At 44.9% G+C, this 19226-nt stretch overlaps 1 protein-coding gene across 1 annotated transcript in view; it reads right to left on the bottom strand.

Moving 5' to 3' along the window:
• The window catches only part of LOC120754216 (USP6 N-terminal-like protein), a 66805-nt gene that overhangs the window by 30125 nt on the left and 17454 nt on the right, over positions 1-19226 (bottom strand). Inside the window, exons 3-4 of the mRNA XM_040067568.1 lie at positions 13730-13825; positions 13297-13448 (exon numbers count right to left, since the gene is read on the bottom strand). The gene's annotated coding sequence lies outside the window, so the exon portion shown is untranslated. The remainder of the gene's footprint in view (positions 1-13296; positions 13449-13729; positions 13826-19226) is intronic.

Here is a 19226-nt window from a genome sequence, read left to right as displayed (position 1 = left end):
TTCTATTCCAGAGTCTATAAAAAGGAGGTGGGGGGGAAGCCAGAGGGAAAAGAAAAAAAAATCCTCTTTTTTTCAGGTGATGCACTGACCTGGAAGGGAACTATATCAACACAGAGCTTAGTAAATGGCTTCTTCTGTTTGCTTAAGACTGGAAAAGCAGGTTGCATTTCTTTAACCATAAACTAAAGGAAGCTACAATGATGGTCATTCTCCACTTGGACATGCATTCCTCCTAAAACACTATTTTATTCTTTTTGGTATATGTAGCAACACTACAGGACACACTACTCTTCCTTGTCATTCTTGCCTCCAGCTATACTTGGCAGCTTTGAGTAAGCTAAAGGCTCCTTTTGCTATTTAAAACTTTCTCTGGTTTTGGCAGTGTCAGCTAGAGGCCACCCACCCCCAACACGTGCTTGAAGCAGCAGGACGAGGACACGTGTCCTGGCTGACACCCAAGATGTCACCCTGGGCACTGTGGAGCCAGTGATGAGCCCTAGCCAAAACCAAAGGAACAAGGATGCAAGCATAACTTACCGTGCTGCCCCCTGTGCTCTCTTTGGCACAGAGAGGCAGCATCTTTTTTAAAACACATACGAAGAAATAACAAATGTACCGTTATATAAAACTGCTGGTAGAGAAAATGAAATAAAAGAGTAGGAAGTTAAAAATCCACTAACAAGATTCAGCTTGTCTGTGAAAAACTTGTCCAAAATAATTATTGCGGGGAATGACTTGTATGCTGTGGATATATAAGCTGAGTTGAAATGAGAGCTTTGTGTATCTTACACTGCTTTCCAGAGCCTCTGACTTCACCTCTTTTTTAGGAGGGAGGGATCTTCAGCCATAAGCCTGACCCCAACTAATGCCCAGCCACTAGGAACCACCCTCATTCCTTCAATCACTTTAATGAGTTTAATCAGCTCACACTGCCTCCAAATACAGAGCCCTTGCAGGAAATTATTTGTCTTTGGCAGCCTCTGCTGAGGACACTCCCTGACCATTTTGCTGGCATCCTGGACTTGCATTACCTTCAAACAGCATCTCCAGATGCTAATGCATGAGTTTTTGTTAACTTGTTTTCTTCTCTCAAAGCCCTATCCAAGCATATCCAGTAATAGAAAACCTGAGGGAAACAAGAAGTACTTGATCCAACACCAGAAAGTACCAAGAAAATGTCTCCCAAAGCTTTTGTAACAGCCTTGGAACTACATGCAGGACAGCATTAGGATACCTATTGAGAAAGATAAAGATTTTAACAAAGGGTCCAGGCCATTAGTTATTAGCAGTTAGTAGTTAGTTGTGGGTATCCTCTGTTCTATGTATCAATGTTATCTGTTAGTTATCTGTTTAATGTACTGTTGTACCCTAAAACCCAATCGTAAATGCACTGATTCTGTGGTTCGAATGTTACATTCATCCCGTCCCGTACTTTCCCTGCACCCCTACCTTAGTCTGTAAGCCCTGCTGCTCTCCGAGACACCGCCCACATACCAGCCTGCCCATCAACTTGGGGGCCTCGCCCACTCCTCGCCTGCTCTGGGCCTGTCACCGCCTCTATGCAAATCGAGTATAGCCGGAAGTGAGTTTAGAACCAAGAACCGCTCAGAACAGCGAGCCCGATCAAGACCCGGAGAGACGGAATGCAGCACTGAGTGGGGAAAGAGCCAAGGTAGCTGCCAGTATCATCTATAAACACCGAGAGGAGTCGCCATAACCTCTGAAGACCCTGCTAAGAGTCACCCCCCCTAGACATTCGAGCCATCAGTGAGCCTAGGGACTCCCGTGAGGCGTGGCTTCCGGCTCTGTGACGACAGCGGCGCAGATCCGACAGGATCTCCTCCTCGGCGGTGTCCGGCTGGTGCAGCGTGGGCAAGGGCATCCCTACCCCGAGCCGTCCCTCTCCTGAAATCACTAATAAAGGCATTAAAAGGAGATAACATCGACTCCTGCCCATTTATAACACCTATTTTTTTTTTAAATTGTATGAAAGGAATCTTTTTAATTACAACATATTTTTTCTCTTCCTTTTTTGCTTGTTGCTAACTCCTAAAATGAGCCTAAATTAAGAAATATGGAATTTTTTTTTTTTTTTTTTTTTTTTTTTTTTTTTTTTTTTGGTGCATGTGTGCACAAACACAACATCTTACTAAAATCATAGAATCATAAAATGGTGTGGGTTGGAAGGGACCTTGGAGATCATTTAATTCCAACCCCCATGCTAAGGACAGGGATGCCATTCACTAGACCAGGTTGCTTCGGGCCCCATCTGGCCTGGACTTGAACACTTCCAGAGACAGGGCATCGACAAACTTTCTGGGCAACCTGTTCCAGTCCCTCACCACCCCCTGAGCAAAGAATTTCTTCCTAACATTTAGTCTCTCTCCTTTTAGTTTGAAATCATTCACCCTTGTCCTATCCATATCTGCCCGTGTAAAAAGTCACTCTCCCTCTTTTTCTCTATGCCCTTTTTCAGTATTGGAAGGTCCTCTAAGGTACCCAGAAAACCTTCTCTCTTCTGGGCTCTCTACATGTTCTCTCTACATGTTCTCATAGGAAAAGTACTCCAGCTCTCTGATCACCTTTGTGGCCCTTCTCTGGACCTCCCCTAACAGTTCCATGACTTTTTCATGCTGATGACTCCAGAGCAGGACACAGCACTCCAGGTGGGGTCTCACGGGGGCAGAGTAGAGCAGGAGAACCCCCTCCCTCATCCTGCTTTGGATGCAGCCCAGGATGCTTTGGCTTTCTGGTCTATGAGCATACACTGTTGGCTCATGAAGAGCCAGCTCCAAGACAGAACCCTGAGGGACATCTCTTGTCACTGGCCTCCAACTGGACACAGAGCCACTGACTACAACTCTCTGACTACATCCAGCCAGCCAATTTCTTTTCTACCCAGCAGTCCACCCTTCAAATCCATATCTCTCCACTTTAGAGACAAGGGTGTCACGTGAGACCAAGCTGAAGGCCTTACTAAACTCTACATCGAAGAGACCAGTTGTTCTTCTTCCCTTGTTGGGTGTTGCAGTCACTCCACCAGAAAATGCCACCAGGGTTGGTCAGGCACAATGTGCCCACAGTGAAGCTGCGCTGGCTGTGTCAGATCACCTCCTCGTCTTTTGCACATGCACTAGCATTGCCTCCATAAGGATCTACTCCATGACCTTTCCCAGGCGCAGAGGTGAAGCTCACTGATCTGTAGTTACCAGGGTCCCCCTTTCTACCCTTCTTAAAAACAGATGTGATGCTTCCCTTTGTTCCAGTGACCAGAAACTTTGCCTGACCACTGTGACATTCGAAAAATGACAGAAAATGACTTGCCAGCCACATCACCCAGTTCCCTCAAAATCCTGGAATGCATCCCATCAGGCCTCACAGACCCGTGCTTATTTAGTTTCACCAGATGGTCTTGAATGTGGCTCTTTGCTTACATTGGGAGGGACTTCACTCCCCAGTTCCCACCTCAGAGATGTAGAAAGCCTGACTGCCGATGAAGGATGAAGCAAAGAAATTGCTAAGTACCTAAGCCTGATCCAGACCTGTAACTACCAATTTTCCATCCTCATAGTGGTTGTCCTCCCTTTGAGGGAACTGTCCACACAAGAAGTCCTCCCCTCTTCTCTTAGTGGAAAACATGTTTATAAAATCCAACCATAAGTAAAGACTTCAGGCAGAGATAATACTTCAAGCTTATGAAACAGCAATGGTCATGTAGGACACCCTGTTAAAAGCAGCTTTCCAGGTTAGGAGTTAATATGAAAACAACTCAAGGATTCTAGTGGTTTTTGAAGAGTGTTGAAATCAAGATCTGTGCCATTTGGTCCGGCCTTCAAAACACATCTCTCAATTTATTGTGTATTTGGCTGTTAGCATTTTACTGTGGATGATATGAACTTTTTATAGTTTTATAAACCATAAAACTGCCACAGGGCCCAAAAGACAGATACAGCTTTCCAGACAGGGAAAATCAAATGGTACCAACATTTTGGAACAAGTGATATTATTTCACTAGCAGTTTCTGTATTTAAGTTATACGTGCAATGAAATGATACTCAGGGGAGTGGTGGAAGAACAGCTGGGTGGGGTGGTGCTGGATGCCTGCCACCATGGAGCCCAGGATCCAAGGGAGCCAGGTGACATGGACAGACAAACCAGACGCCACCTTTCCATTTCTGGGTTTTCAGAGGCATTCAGCAACTTTGATCAAACACACTTGAGAAAGCAACACAAGGAACTTCAGAAAAGCCCAAGCTCAGAACCACAGTGGATCTACCTACTACCAGCATTTACTGTTTTGCAGGTCCTCAGCATTTTTGATGTGAATAATGGACAGCAACAGAAGTGGAAGGAAAGCAAGTCAAAGGGGACCAGAGCAGGCTCAAGTCTATCAACAGGAATACTTGAGAACAGTTTTCCCAGTAAAAGCTGGAGCTTGCAAAAAGGAAGTGACAGTATGAATGGAAGAACTAAAAAACTCACAAAACCTTTTATTGGATGAGATAAAAAGCAGAGGGGGAAGTTTAAAACAAGCAGAGAGAGAAGTTTAAGTACATGAGAGCTTGTGGCCATCATATAAAGACAAGCATTTGGTATGATGGAGGCCCATGCAAGGCTGTCCAGAAAAGCAGCAGTAGATGCTGTTCTCTCCAGGAAACAAACACAACTCAAGTATCACCTGCATTTCAAGATGCAGTTCTACTTAGCTGAAAACATGCTCAGCTGAAGAAAAAAGAAAAGTACTTTGAACTTGAAATGCACATTTACCTTAAAAATGCTTTAACATTTACCCAGCAAAGCAACAACTAGACAGCTCACTTTAAACAGTTCACTTATAAACACAAAATTTCAGTTAACTGCTACAAAAGGCATTTGCAAGCAGGATGATGATTTCCTCAGCAGCTTGGGAAATGAATCTTCCTGTTCCAAGATCAAAACCTAGGAGACCACAATGCATCCTACTGAAGGGCAGCTGTACTCTGCACTGTGCAAGAAAGCCTGGAAAAGGGAAGTTGCAAATAAATAAGCACCTAAGGGCAGTGGAGTGCCTTTTGATAAGAAAAACTTCTTTTCCCTAACGCAAAGAATGGTTCCAACACAAAGAATAAGATCCCTAACTGAGTTAGAACATGCCCGCAGGCCTTCAGATAAGACTTCAATCTAATATTGCATGGGAGCTTTTTGCCTTGTTTTTTTAAAACAAAGTATCAAATTCTTCAGCAGGGAAGGATCTTTCTCGGGAACAGAGATCCGAGCTGGTTCACACTTTATCATCACTGTCAGTTGAGTAGAGAGGGGCCTCCCTTTAATTTAAGGTGCAGTTGCTTCAATCTTGTCCCGGCTGAATACAAACCAAGGACTTAATCTGTTTCCCACTTCCCCTGTAAGCTTGGATCTGGATTTCCATCTTGGCCACAGACCTTCCTTTAGCATCTACTTCAGACACATGCACTGCTGCAGCAAAACAAAAGCTGTGTCTTTCCCACCCACTTTAAGCAGCCCTTCCTCATGGATATCTCCCCTGCTAGAGGAACGCGTGCACTGAATCTCTTTTCCAGCAGTAAAGCCTGTGCTACAACATGTTTCTCCCACTTCCTTCCATTGACAGCAAACAAAAGCTTGTTGCTCACTGTTACCAGAAAATATTTGCTTCCCAAATTGTTTCTGCCCCTTGTTTCAGAAGAGTTTTTAGTAGAGTAACAGCTCACTCCCAGCAATAAGGAGCAGCAGGGGATGATTTGAGACAGAGGCCCTCCGGAGCCCACCCAGTAAACCCAGCCCAGACCGGTCCTGCCCCTCCCAGCCGTGCGGTCTCCAGCACCTCCTCCATCCCCTTACAGGTCCCATAGAGAAGATAATGTTCCAGCAGCACGGCTTGAAGAGACAGGGCCACTTTGCACCACCAACCTGGCTTCAAGTGGCTGTTTTCCAGCTGCAAACTATTCCCTGAAGATACTGGGCCCACCCTGAGTATCTGCTGTACTCTAAATAGGCTCCTTTGAGAACCTGCTCTTCTCACCACACAGTGCACTTCCTTCCTGCCAGATCCCTTATCACCGCATTTCATCCCCAAACGACACAGATGAAGGTTCCACTCTTGCTGGTGCTGCTCCTTTATTCAGTAACCAAAGGAAACATTCTCACACCAGGCACTAAGCCCATGGTGCTTCTGCTAATGAGTTGTGATAAAAAAGTAAACCCAGGTGTGACATGAAAGCAGGCATCAAGGTTACAGTTCCCAAAAAAGCACTACTCAGTCACTCTTTATTTTCAATTTAATCTTTTTTTAGGCAACCAGAATATCAAATGTCAGGTCCTAAACCTAAGAAGGGCACCAAAAGTATTATTCAGGGTATGGAAAGCTCAACTATGGCGACCCAAGCTGACACACTGCAGACTCATGACTGAAACCTGCCCACGACTGCCAATGCTTTCATCCCGAACAGCTTTCAGCCATGGGTGGGGTCCCCTGTAATGAAAGGATTACCCAGATAACCACTTTGTGTCCCAAATTTGATGTACAGGAAAACGCACAACTGGCACCTGCAGGAGCTCCGCACCAGCCCTGCCCCATCTCCTCAAGAAAACTCCCAGGAGGCCTGAACTCCGGCCTCCATTTTGGCATAAGGCGCTGCCGAAAACAGATTTCAAAAACACGAGCTTCAAAAAAAAGTAAGTAATTTCCTGGTGCAAGAATATGGGGCCAGGGAGAGTGGTGCAGAAAGGACCACTTTCGCAAGTTTCTGATGTTGAATGATCCATAACCTCTTTCAAGCAAGATCCCCTTTCTGTGGCAAGCCCTGCCCAGCCCTGGAGCAGTGTGGGACTTGCAAAAACCCCACACCACACAGCCCACTCTCCCCAGCCAGTGGCCATAGGATGTGGGCTCAGTATTTTGGGGAGCAGCAAGCTTTTTCTTTTTCCTAACTCAAGGTTGAACACCTTGAGTCTTAACACCTTCACTAGACTGGGCTGTCATTTCTGACTGTACCTCTGGTCATTAAAAAGGCACCACAGCATAAAAGGATTTGCTGGAAAGCAAAACAGCCTCAGCTCATTTAATTTATTAGCAATTATCAGAAACCACTGATCTGGATTCTGATATATATATATATAAAAACAAGCAAACAACCATTTAAACCCATTCCTCATCCCTTCAGCCAGACACCTCTCCAGCCCCTCTACCAGGTTCTTCCTGGAGAATTTTCCTGGTGCCCTATGAGATGCAGCAGCACACCACAGATGCAGCACAGTCAGACCACCCTTGTCTGTTCTTCCTTCAGCTTGCTTGCTTTCATGTGTGTCTATTATTTACCATCAGCTTAATTCCTTTCCTCCCACAATACCACCAGAGGCAAGCCTGGGGAAATACATAACTGCTGTTCCCTTCGGCGAGCCAGACCATTTCCGTGCATAGCTACTGAGACACAACGTCAGCAGCTCAACCTGAAAATGCTTCTTCTCTCCTATCTTTTATATCACCTCTGAGAAACTTTTTCACAGCACCTTTGATGTTCACAAAAACCCAGGATCAGCTCAGTGCTCCCTCAAGATCTGCACTTGCTTTTCAGTCTGTCAGCAGGAGGTGAGAAGCCCAGCACCTGTTGGATGATGAACTTCAGGTTTCACATGGAAATTTATTGGCTCTCTTATCTCAGAGACATTTGCAGGTAAATCCCAAGAGACTCCAAACAGTCAGCCACACCCCAAACCATAAAGACCTGAAATTTAAACTGCCATTTCTTACACCTGCCCTTTCATGGGATTCCTGCACTACAGCATCTCTATCTGCACATCGTTCCTCTGTCCAAAACTTCCTCTTTCAGCTATTTAAACCTTGATCCTGCTTTCAACTGCTTTTAAGAAGCAGGCAGTACCAATCAGGCAGTTGCTACGGCTGGAGGAAAAGCTGAAGCACAAGCCATCTCTCTGACCTGGGAAAGGTCCTTCACGAGGTACACCCAGCTCTAACATTGCACCCCCTTAGACACCAGTATACACCAGAACACAGATTTCAGTAGTTCTGCCAATGGGCTGCTGCTCCCTTTACTTCTCCCCTGACATTTGACTGAAAAAGCTTCCAGAAATACATAAACTCTTTCTTTAGAGTTAAAGAAATGGATTATTATTAGAAGGTCACAAAACAACAACTTGAGAATAGCTGCATCTAAAAATACCCAATCCCCACACCCTATCTTTAGAGAAATCATTATCAGATGTCACTTCCCAGAGGTAAAAACATTTGTGGGGTTTTTTTGTTTGGTTGGTTTTTTTTCCCAGGGACCACAACAAGAGATCCTAGGAAAAGACCTTGTTTGTCCCCACAAAGACCCCACTTTTCTGCGCTACCTGAAAGACTCTCGGAAACTGGCACCTGCAAATCTGTATTTTCTTCTACCACCTCCTAACTTTGCAAAATAACTTTCTAAAGAGAACAAAGTATTTTGGCTACCCATACAATGTTGCAGAGTATTTGCGCAATATGGATTTATTTTGAGTTTTTATTATTTCAGAGTATCAAGGAGGTCAATATGGGAAGGACAACAAGTGGAGCAGCAGTGCAGAGCAGGTATCAGCACAGGGCTGGAAACTGCCACTCATCAAACCCAAATTCTAGACAGGACTGGAAAAATCTGCATTATGGACACACTAAATTAGTCTGCTTCTCAAAGTCTCCCACCTCTAAAGAGAAATAGCCATGATGCACATCAACTTTAGGGCTTACTTCGAACACTAGAATGAGCAGAACCAAGGAAATCAATTAACTCCCTCAGCAGAGACTTCTATACCTTTTCATTGATTAAATAAGCTCTGGTTTATTGATCACATTAAAAAAAAAAAAAAAAACCCAGGAATTACTGCAGGCAGGTAAGGAAACATCTGCAATAACATTTTAACAAACTGTGCACACACAAGGGGAAGCTTAGCACACCATAGCATGCTTTCCTCTCCAAAGACGTAACTGAAACCCAGAAGTAACTTCTCCAGAAGGTCCACAAACCTTGTCTAGAGCACACGCACTACTTTTTAACCCTTACCAAATATACGCCCTTCCCCCATTCATAAATGCTCAACCAATACTTTTTAAAGAAATCACTCACTAAATAATTTTGATAGTGCATTACTTTGGTGGCCAGCTCCTGCTCTGCTGCCCTCCACCCAATGCATCCTTTCCTCCAGGATAAAACAAGCAGTACATCTCATTATGTGCCCATTCCTGCTGCTTTCTGCCTGTCCATGCGGACATTTTTAACATCACTTCACCTGCTTCCCTGTTAAAGTTATTTGAAACTGGCCTGATGCAAAGTTTGGTAGCATCCCAGAGATTCAGAGTGCAAGCCTCCTGCTTTCGTTAGAAGTTAAGATGAATACACACCAAAGAGCACTGCAAAGGACTAACCTGGAAGTGATGAGCAGGAAGACAAACAGACCACCACAGCTATATTCTACTGCTAAAACATTTGCTAAAGATGTATCAGTGTGCTGGGGGACCCTGCTCTCTCCCCAAAGGATGAGGAGGAGGAGGAAGATTTGGGTTATTTTGAAGGACAGCCACTGAACACAACCACAGGGGTGTATTGGGAAAGGGGCAGGGCTCACATTCACAGCCACCACCTCCCTCTGTCCGTTCAGCCTGGAGAAACTTGGAAGACGTGCCCACATGATGTCATTAGTGAGCTGGTGTCTAAATAAAGGAAGCTTTTTATAGAATTTCTCACTGACAAACTAATTCCGGTAAACCCTGATAGCCAAGACGTCAAGCAGAAGGGAAGGAAAAGGGAAAACAATACCCGTAGCCTTGCTGGGGCCTGGACAGGTGGGTGGTGTCTCAGGAAAGAAACCTAAGCAAATGTACTCCATAATACCTACTTGGTGGATACAAAGCACAGAGAAGAGTAGGGCACAACATAAGGGAGACAGATGTGTTTTTACACCATCTGTCACATGGACACACAGCCTACTTTGGCATCAGGGTAGGGGAAAAAAGGATGAAGATGAGGAGAGAGGATAGTGAGAGAAAAAAAAAAACTGCTTACAAAGAGAGTAAATAGAACGTACTTCCATGTCAGAGGGGTTTTCCAGCTTCATATTAATCACGTGGCAATTACTGTGCTTCCTACAAGCAAACTGGGAGGGCTCTGCATATTCAAAAGACTTTTGGCCCAAGTGCCTTAAGTTCAAATCATCAGCAAATACCATTTGCTGGAAGTTTCAAAAAGCTAAAACCAAACCAAAACCCCCCAAAACCAACCCAAAAGTCTAACTAAAGGAAAACAAAGTGTTGATGTATGCCCGTATATCATCGTCTTCTTCATAACTCTTTGTCACTTCCAGAACGCTGTGGAGCAGTTCCCCTTCCTCCCCCTGCTCTGCCGTGCATCTTCAGCCGGGCATCCACATGGAGAGCAGTTGCAATAGCCTGGTGACTCATGCTGCAGTAATGTGGGTGGGAACTGCTCCCATGCCCAGCTCCGAAGGACACAGCCTTTTATGGTATTTTTAGCATGGAAGCTGTGGTGGTTTATAGCACTTTGCCTTTTGTCTTTCAAGAAAAGAACTCACAGTTCCCCCCGGGGCTTCAAGGATGCAACAGTGGAGCCCAGGCAGGTGATGAGCAAGGCAATCCTGGAACTTCCACACCCAGCCTCGGTAGGGATGCTCAAGGATGCCACACCATGGCCAATCCACAGGCTCTCCCTTCCAGGCAGCAGGTCCTTGGGTGGCTGCACCCCCCAGCAACCTCAGAAGAGTGGGTGGGGCATGTGTGTCATTTGTTCTGTGGACACTAACCACTGCAGCCCAGCTCTATAAGGAGTCACTCCCTGTGTCCCCGAGTCCCAACCACCCCGTGGCAATACACTAACAAGCTCATCCTGGCAAGCCATCAGACATTTAGTTTCTACCCTTGATGGGCTGCTGGCATATGAAAAGCTGGCAGGTACCATCTGTCTTCCTTCAATTAACTTAAGACTTCATCTCTCCAGAAAGTAGAAAATAAACTCTCTAGGGTTTCTGCTCCATACAAATGTAGGTGAAACGGGGCTAGAGAAAGCAAACAGGGATGTTCCATTGAAACCAGGTTAAAAGCACCAGGGCATGCAGTAGGAGACAAGCCACTCTCCTGGGCTTGAGGACCACAGCACACGGGATTCACACTTGCCAAGGTAAAAAAGCAGGCTCAGCTGTGCTCTTTAAAAGCTGAAGCTCACACATGAGATTAAAAGAGTATCCCAACATTACCCCATAGGGCTTGAAGCAGAACTCTGGCTGCAGACATGCAGTTGATTAATCACCTTACAGGACAGCCCCCCATTCCCCCTTGCAGCTGAAGCATTATCTGCTGTAGAAGAGAAAGTATGACAGTTTCTGCATCCCCAATCACTACTCCAAACAGCTACTGATTTTAGTCCTTTCAAAGTTATTAAATTCAAGAGGAAATTAAATTATAATCTGCACATGCCTAATAAGTCTAGGACGAAAGCTAGCAGGATGAACGAAAAAGCAGTGATCAAACCTCCTGACACAAAGCCACTGACATTAAAGCAATTTTTTTATTTCTTCTGAAACTCCAGCGAGCTCTGGAAGGAGTCAGCCTACCAGCTGGGCCAAATCAATAACAGAGTGCCCATACAGACAGATTTAATCAAGTGGGAAGCACCAGTGAAGAGCTGCTCTGAGTGACTTCTCAGGTATGAGAGACACAGTGAAGGGGAAGTCTGGGGGCCGTTTGTGTGGGCAAGCACTGCACAGCCCACAACATACCTTGGAGTTGAGCCAACAGCAACAGATGAAAACCCTCCAGCCCTAGAGTGCAAGTTTAAAGGTCACTCAGTGCATTGCCCTGAGGGCAATGTTGTGCCCCAGGGCCCAGCAATCCCCAGCATTTACCAAAAGAGATGCCCCACACCAGGGGGGCAACAGGGCTCCCTAGATAGACCAAAACAGAATCTTTTGCCCCTCGAGCAGATGAAATACGTTTCCAAATTTAGGACGTCTTCCTGCTCTTAGATAACAGATCAAGATTACAGAATTAAAGTTTAAAAAAAAAGGGGAAAAAAAATCACGTGAAAGGCTCCATCCTGTTCAAAGGAATACAATGCTTTTCCTGTGATCTTGCCCTAAATACCAGAACATCACATTCGATTACTATCCCATCTTACTCCTAAATTCTGCACAACCATTTTGGCTTTGAGGGCAAAATGAGCTCTGCCTTGCCTCATTTCTCATTAAACTGCTAACTACACAAAGCAGTAGCTGCGTAAGAGGCAGGCCAAGTTACTTAATTTTCATTATCCTTTACTTGGACCAATACTATGGAATTGGAGTAAAAAAAAAAAAAAAAGAAAAAAAAACAAAACAGGAAGGAAAAAAGGAACATAACAGAATAATCAGCCTAAACCTCCTACAGACAGAAAAGGAATGTATCCGAGCCTGAACTGAGGTTTACATATCCCACACTAGACAGACCTCTCTGTACTAAGCCTTTAGTTATCAAAACCTGCCATCTGTACCCCTGAGAAAGCCAGGAAAAGGAGGAAATGCCAGTTTGTCCCTACACGTTCAATTCTGCAGTTGCTGCAGGCAACTTGGTGCTGCTCTGACCTTGGTGTCCTGGCAGACCCCAGGGACCCTGCCCCCTGAGACCACCTGCCGCTCCCACCTCCAGCTGTGCAGTACACCTGCATTTAACATGCTTCTGGTACCTTGGCCCACAAACAAAAAGGCTTTCCCAGGCAACAGGTTCTCTGTAAACCTAAAAGCCTTGGATGCTGATTCTCACAGAGCAACAACTGCCCTTAATGCAGAAGCCAAGCGGTGCCGGCACAGCCTGGACGTGGGTGCACTGGTGCTCAGATGCATCCAGACTTTGCAGCTGATGGTATTTTCAAAGGAACAAGTTCAGTCTCTAGTGCCTGCAGCCCTCTCTTCCTCCAGAGGGTGTCCAGTGACCCTCCTGCCATACACCTCCAGAGCTGGAACACACCCCACTTTGGAGTAGACCACACTGTGGCTTGCTGGCACAGCTGTAGGAAGGGATGAATGCATTTCTCCTCCTCTTCATGGGGAAAGGGCTCCCTTTAAAAACAGGCTGCAGAGGATGTGAGGCAGATGTGCCTCTCCAGAGGAAGAAGAAGAGACTTAAAGCACTGGTGAGCGGGAGATTGCAGCCCTGGCTCCACTGAAATGAATGGGAATGCTGCTAATGAATTTACTGTGCAACTCAGATTTCCACTGCTCTCCACACAAGGCCCATCTGAACTACATGTAGTGTTTGCTGAAAAAACTCAGCTTTACCAAACTTCAGTTCCTTATGAGTTTTCCACGCTCAGCTTCTCACTTCCCCCTCTCAAATGTGCAGATGGGTTCAAGTACAGCAGCTTCTGCTCTGGACTCTTCTCAAAGCAGTTTGCATCATCAGGGTTGTTAATGTAATGACTACAGGAACCCTAGGCAGGAGAAAAAAATAATTCAAGAAATTACATCCTTCACAGGATCTACAGATGGCATGCTCCTCTCAGCAGTACCAAAATTGTTTAAAGGACAGTAGGAGACTTCCAGAAGCAGATGCAGATATTGCCATCACAGCCAGGTAAAAAGAAGGAGTCGATGGATCATGAGCCAGGTGGTGTTTAAAGCAGACCATCCACTGCTTTATAGGAAGGACCAGGGGGAAAAAAAATACAACCAAAAGAAGCATCCCATGTGCACAGACTTCATGACCTATTACCTTCACCAGTCCTTTGCAGGGCCACAGCCTTCAGCTGAAGATCTGCTTAGCTGGAACCAGTCGACAAATTTTATAGTAACTGCAGGCTTTAAAATCCTTGCAGGAAAATGCAATAAAATAAATAAAAATCAGCTGGGCAAGTTCTGTCTGATGACTCATTTTTTTTCCCTATCCAGTACATTGCCATGTGGAGAGATGTGGTATGAATCAACCCATTTTGGCAGCACAAGACAAGCCGGGATCCATCACTGCTCCACCGCACGGGGAACACCCTCCAAAAGGCTCTGTTTACCCAGCAGGAGCCAAAGCAATTCCTACACAAAGCCTGTAAGTACATTTAAAGCTCAAAAGTAATCTGAAACAGGTCCATGCTCCCCTCCAGCTCCATAAATACAACCCAAATTGGGTCATGTCCTAACAATAAATGAATGATACTCACTTAAGCCTACACTGCTGACATAATTCTAGGCCCTTTCATTCTCCTTGTACTGCAAGTACTAAAGATGCTTTTGTACATCCTCTGAAGTACTCCATTTAAAAAACCACGGTAACTAGGGCACCACATTCAGCTGCTCTTGGAAAGAAAAGCCATTCCCCTTCCCTCTCAATAGGCTCTTAGGAGGCTTTTAAAGAAAAAAAAAAAAATTCACCTAATCCAAACTCAGCTCCACCAGGATGGCTGGAGCTGGGTGCTGGAGATCGGGGTGAGCATGACTACCAGGTACACTTGGCTCTGTGGTGTGACAAACACCAGTAATAGCGCTGCACGTGGGGAAAGAGAGCCATTACCTGTGTGCTGCACTTAAACAGCACCCAAAAGTCCCACTTTAAGTCGTTGAGTGTGACAGCACAACTGCAGCATTCAACGCGTAAAACATCTTATTTTCTTTAAAAGCTATTGGCCGCTCCTAAATATCTCAGGTTCTTTTTAGGGGATGACAAGATTATTCAGTTTCAGTACTTTAGCATGACAAGGACTACAGGAACCAAGAAGCAAGTTTTTCTGTTATTTTTGCATGGCAGTAAAAGTTTAAGGGGTTTTGGTGTTGTTTTATTTCTTACTCATTCCAAATGCCTCAGAAAAGTGAACTTCCCTACATGGCAGCTTTTGAAGTTTGCCTGCTGGCAACCAGAATCCTCCTCCTTTTCTGAAATGGAAACATTCAGAGATGTGGGCACAGAGATCAGATGGAAAGAGCAAGGCAGTTCCCACTAAAAAAGCCATTTACTAGGAAAAACCCCACCATCCTCAAAAAGAGACATTTGTCTAAAATGGAAGGTCCATTATTTGTATTTTTAAAAAGAAAAACACTCATTAAAAAAAAAAACCAAAAGACATGCATAAGCACCAGAAAGTCTAACAACTTTAACATGATCTGATTCACTATTCCTTGTACACAATTTTAGCAGACTTTTTCCAAATCCCACTATGTACTGTTATGGAGCCACATTCCAAGAGTCAGGGTTTTAAAAATAGAAGCCTTTAACCGCAACATCTGCAAAAGTACTTTTAAAAAAAATAAAAAAAGAACCAAACAAAACTAAAAAGAACCCCTTTCAAGTTCTGTCCTGTTATGGAGGCCATTCCCTAACTGATGCACAGAAGCTCTTGGAGCCTCTCTGGAGGAAGCAGCATCAGACTCACGACAGCACTGCAAAATTATAGCAAAATTCATGCCTGTTTGAAAGAGATACAAACTTGGGAGAAAACAGGCAGTTTTAAAGGACACATTCTTAAATGGGGAAACTGAGGTGTGTAATGATTAGCCAATGCCTCAAACAGCAAAAAATGTATTCCTTCTGACTAACACACTGTCATCCTTGCTAACACAGGCTGTCGCGGTGAGAGACGTGAGAGGGTGAACTGAGGACAAGTGCAGCAGTTATCCTTGAATTCCCGACTCTGCTCCTCACACCATCCACTGTTACTTATCAGGAGAAAAACAGGAGAAAACTTAAAAAGGAAAGCAAGACAATAGTGTGGGAAAACGCTCTCAACCAGATAGGTCAGCCTAGATTGTGTGGGACTTAGAGCCATAAAACAGGTACAGCACACCTGGCTGCCTTGAGAGACATGCAGAGAATGAAGGTGTTTGGAAGCTAAACCACTGGACCCTTATTCTCAACTACAAGGGAATAATATTTTAAGAAGTATTACAACTCATACATGAGGCAAAGAGTAAAAGCTAAAATAACAAGAGGCTTGTATGAGATGTCCCCATTGTCACATTTCAATAAGTACCACAAATAAGTACATTTTTTACAGCCAATATTTAGCATTGCTTTGTTGCTACTTTTCTTGAGACTCCAAGAGCATTCTCCTCCATATGAAACTTACAGGATGAGAAAAAAATAGGAAACGCTATCACTCGGGGTATTGCTCTGGCAGGCCTCTGCTCATTTAGGCTTTTGAGGGTGGAAATTTGTTATGGGAATTAATGAAGAGAATTAATTCTGGAGCCTGCTGCTCCCTGCCATCTCTCCTGGGATGAGCACAGCAGCTCCTGGCTGCACTCCCTTGTCTCCATTGAGCATGAAGCAACTGGGAATTCTGCTCATAGTCAATTTTATGAATGTTTCAGCAATTGCATCCTCCTTCAAGTAGCTATCTGAAAGCTTACCCAAGCCCGGGCCTTCTGCCACACCATCCGGCTGCTCTAACTAATGAACTCCTCTGTTTGTAAATCCGTGCCCTGACAGACACTCTCTGCCACGTGGGCACAGCACGCTCACACAGCCACACACGCTCCCTGCTCCCAACCCGCCGCAAGGCTTCTCCAGCCCCTGCACCCTGGGGGACAGCAGCCCCTTGACTTCAGATTGACAAAGGCGGGTACTCTGCAAACTCTGCTCCGGCAGGAAGGGAGAGGGGCAGGAGAAAGTTCTCCAAAAACATTTTACTCACTTTGCAAAGCCAGACTCTGCCAAAGTTTCATCTCATGGTGGAAAGACACCTGGGCACACCAAGCCCCACTGAAATTTAGCTCCCAGAATCACTGATGCAATCTGCACTGTGGCAAGTCACCTTGTTTAATGTCTGTCACCTTTGGTCCAGGCTCTGCTCCTCCCTTCAGGAGAAGGCACAACTCGAACAGCGGAATTGTGGTGCAGTGTTGCCACATGGTTTTTCAGGAACACAAAAGATGAAAGAAAGCTACTTGCATTTGGAGCAAAAGACAGAGAAGTGCTTTGTTTTAGCATAAGAGTAAACATTAACCAAATGCTTTTTGGGGAGGAGATGACAGCAACCTGGTTCTGCTGCTGTTACTGCTAAAGAAACACTATGCATGTTCTGGTCACAAGCAAAGAACAAATCCTGCATGCACAGCGAATACAAGTCTCACAGGAAACTACAACAGGTACTGTGGGACCACCCAAAATGCCGGAAGAGAGGAAACGTCCTGCCAAGCCATCAGCGTCTGATCAGGCAGGCAGCTATTTTCTCTGCTCAGACTCGTCAATTAGTCATCTTAGTGCTTGGAGCCCTTGCCATGGATAAAGGCTCTTCTCAATCTGCCACAGGAACAGGCACCAGAAGATGGAGAGTTTTGAGGAAATTCCACTGGAAAGAGAAACCAAGACACACAGGAAAGTTTCACCACAACAAGTTACCACACACTTTTTACTCTAATGTTGATGGATCTCCAACTCTCCAACATGGACCAGCACAGAGAAAACACAAGGCTTAGCAGAGAAGTAGAAATCTGTAGGCTTAGCTTCTGGCCTGCTCCCTTCCTCACCTCACCTGGAGCAAGAGCTGGCAAAGCTTTCCCATTGTCACCCAAGCCCATACCAAGCAATATGCACAACGCAGAAGTCCATAGACATTGAAATATAAATCTTTGCTGAGGGGAGATCAGAAAAACCTACAGACAACACAGGAAATTAAGCTGCTATTAAGTGTACTATTTGTTGTGGAACATGATGGTCAATTTGCTGGATGCAACATTATTTCCATCAAGCCATCTCAAGCAGTGGTGCTCTTGTACAGGAGCCTGTGAGTTGGGCTTTGGATATTTGGCTTTTTCTATGTGTATGGACATCAGCTCTGGAAAATTTTAGGAAATGGGGCTGGTTATTTTCTTATCACAGCATTCGGAAAATTGAAACTAGTTCATTTGTAGCTTTCAGTACTTTAAACTAAGTGAATAAATGGAGAGAGCAGCCAACTTCTCTCTTTGTCTAAATGAATTGCTGAGATCATGCTGTTAGCTAACATCACTCACTTCATTTTTGGCTGGAGAGGCAGACAGTGCAAAGGGGTGTCCAGTTACAGGATGGCAACACTGATAAATTGCCTAAAGTTTTAGCAAGAAAATAAATGCAAGATGTGCAACAAAAATGCCTGCTGAGTAATAGATCTGGGGTCATGTGGGCACGTTTCTAAATTCCTTCTCTTCGGTATGTTCAACAACTCTTCCAGCTAGAAGCACAGAATGCTTTTGCAACTAGGTTTGCCATTACTCTATTTTCTCTTCAATTACAGGTCAGTTCTAACCCCTTTCAAAGCATCCACAAAGCATTTGCCTGAATTCAGACTCCAGAACAGCACAGTCAAAGCAGAGAGTGGATCATCATGAAATATTAAGCTGTGGGCACCACAAAAAAAGGTACCTACGTACTGAGGCAAGAAAGAAAACAACCTGCAGGACACACTGGTGTCATGCAAACCATATTAAGAGCAAAGACCAAGTCTTCACATTGAAAGACCATGAGACAGCAGATAAAAAAAAGTTAACCAGAAGGAGAAAATGCCTCTTCCAAGTGACCCACAATTGTGTTGTGGCATGTTCTGCTACTCAGAGCGAGTTATAGAAAGTATCTGCAAAGTACCATGGAAACTGCAGGAGGACAACACTGGTGCAGCTGTTAAACCTTGAGACTCCTCCTTCCCTGAGGATCCGCTCTGGTTGTCACCAGGGCAGTGGCCAATCTGGACCTTGGCTGGAGTCAGTGTGGCAGGTATTCCACTCTTAAGCTACCACACATAGGCATTACAGAAAAGCTGGGAGAGGTTTGGGCTCCAGCATTTAAACCCTTTGACCAGGCATCTTAAGAGACTGCCTCTGACAGGGCTCTGAAATACAAGCAGAACAAGAGGAGATCACAGATACTTCCAATTGTTCATGCGGAGAACATCTTTCCTGGACAGAGGATTCAGAGGAGAAATGTTTTCCCTGGTGCAGAGCCCCAAGCAGTGAGACACAGCATGTCCTGTCTTCTCCACATCGTGATACTCTGAAACAGAAGCTGCAAGTGTTCAAAGAGACAAGAACAAGTGCAATCCTTCATCTACCAAAAGGCAGCTCAAACTCCAGGACGGAGATCCCCAATGCGTGGCACAAAATTTATCCAGCATCTACAACCATCAGCCCACTAGAAAAGACACACACTCATGATAATTGGGCCACAAACTTTATAAAGGAAATCTGAGGGCAAGAGGCATCTCCATCTGCATGGACATCCCTGCCACACAGACCACTGCTATCTGATGGTG

This window comes from Hirundo rustica, chromosome 6 (genome assembly GCF_015227805.2).
Source record: "Hirundo rustica isolate bHirRus1 chromosome 6, bHirRus1.pri.v3, whole genome shotgun sequence".
In the NCBI taxonomy this organism is placed as follows: domain Eukaryota; kingdom Metazoa; phylum Chordata; class Aves; order Passeriformes; family Hirundinidae; genus Hirundo; species Hirundo rustica.
Note: the sequence above shows the minus strand (reverse complement) of the source record. Positions and strands in the feature narration are given on the sequence as shown.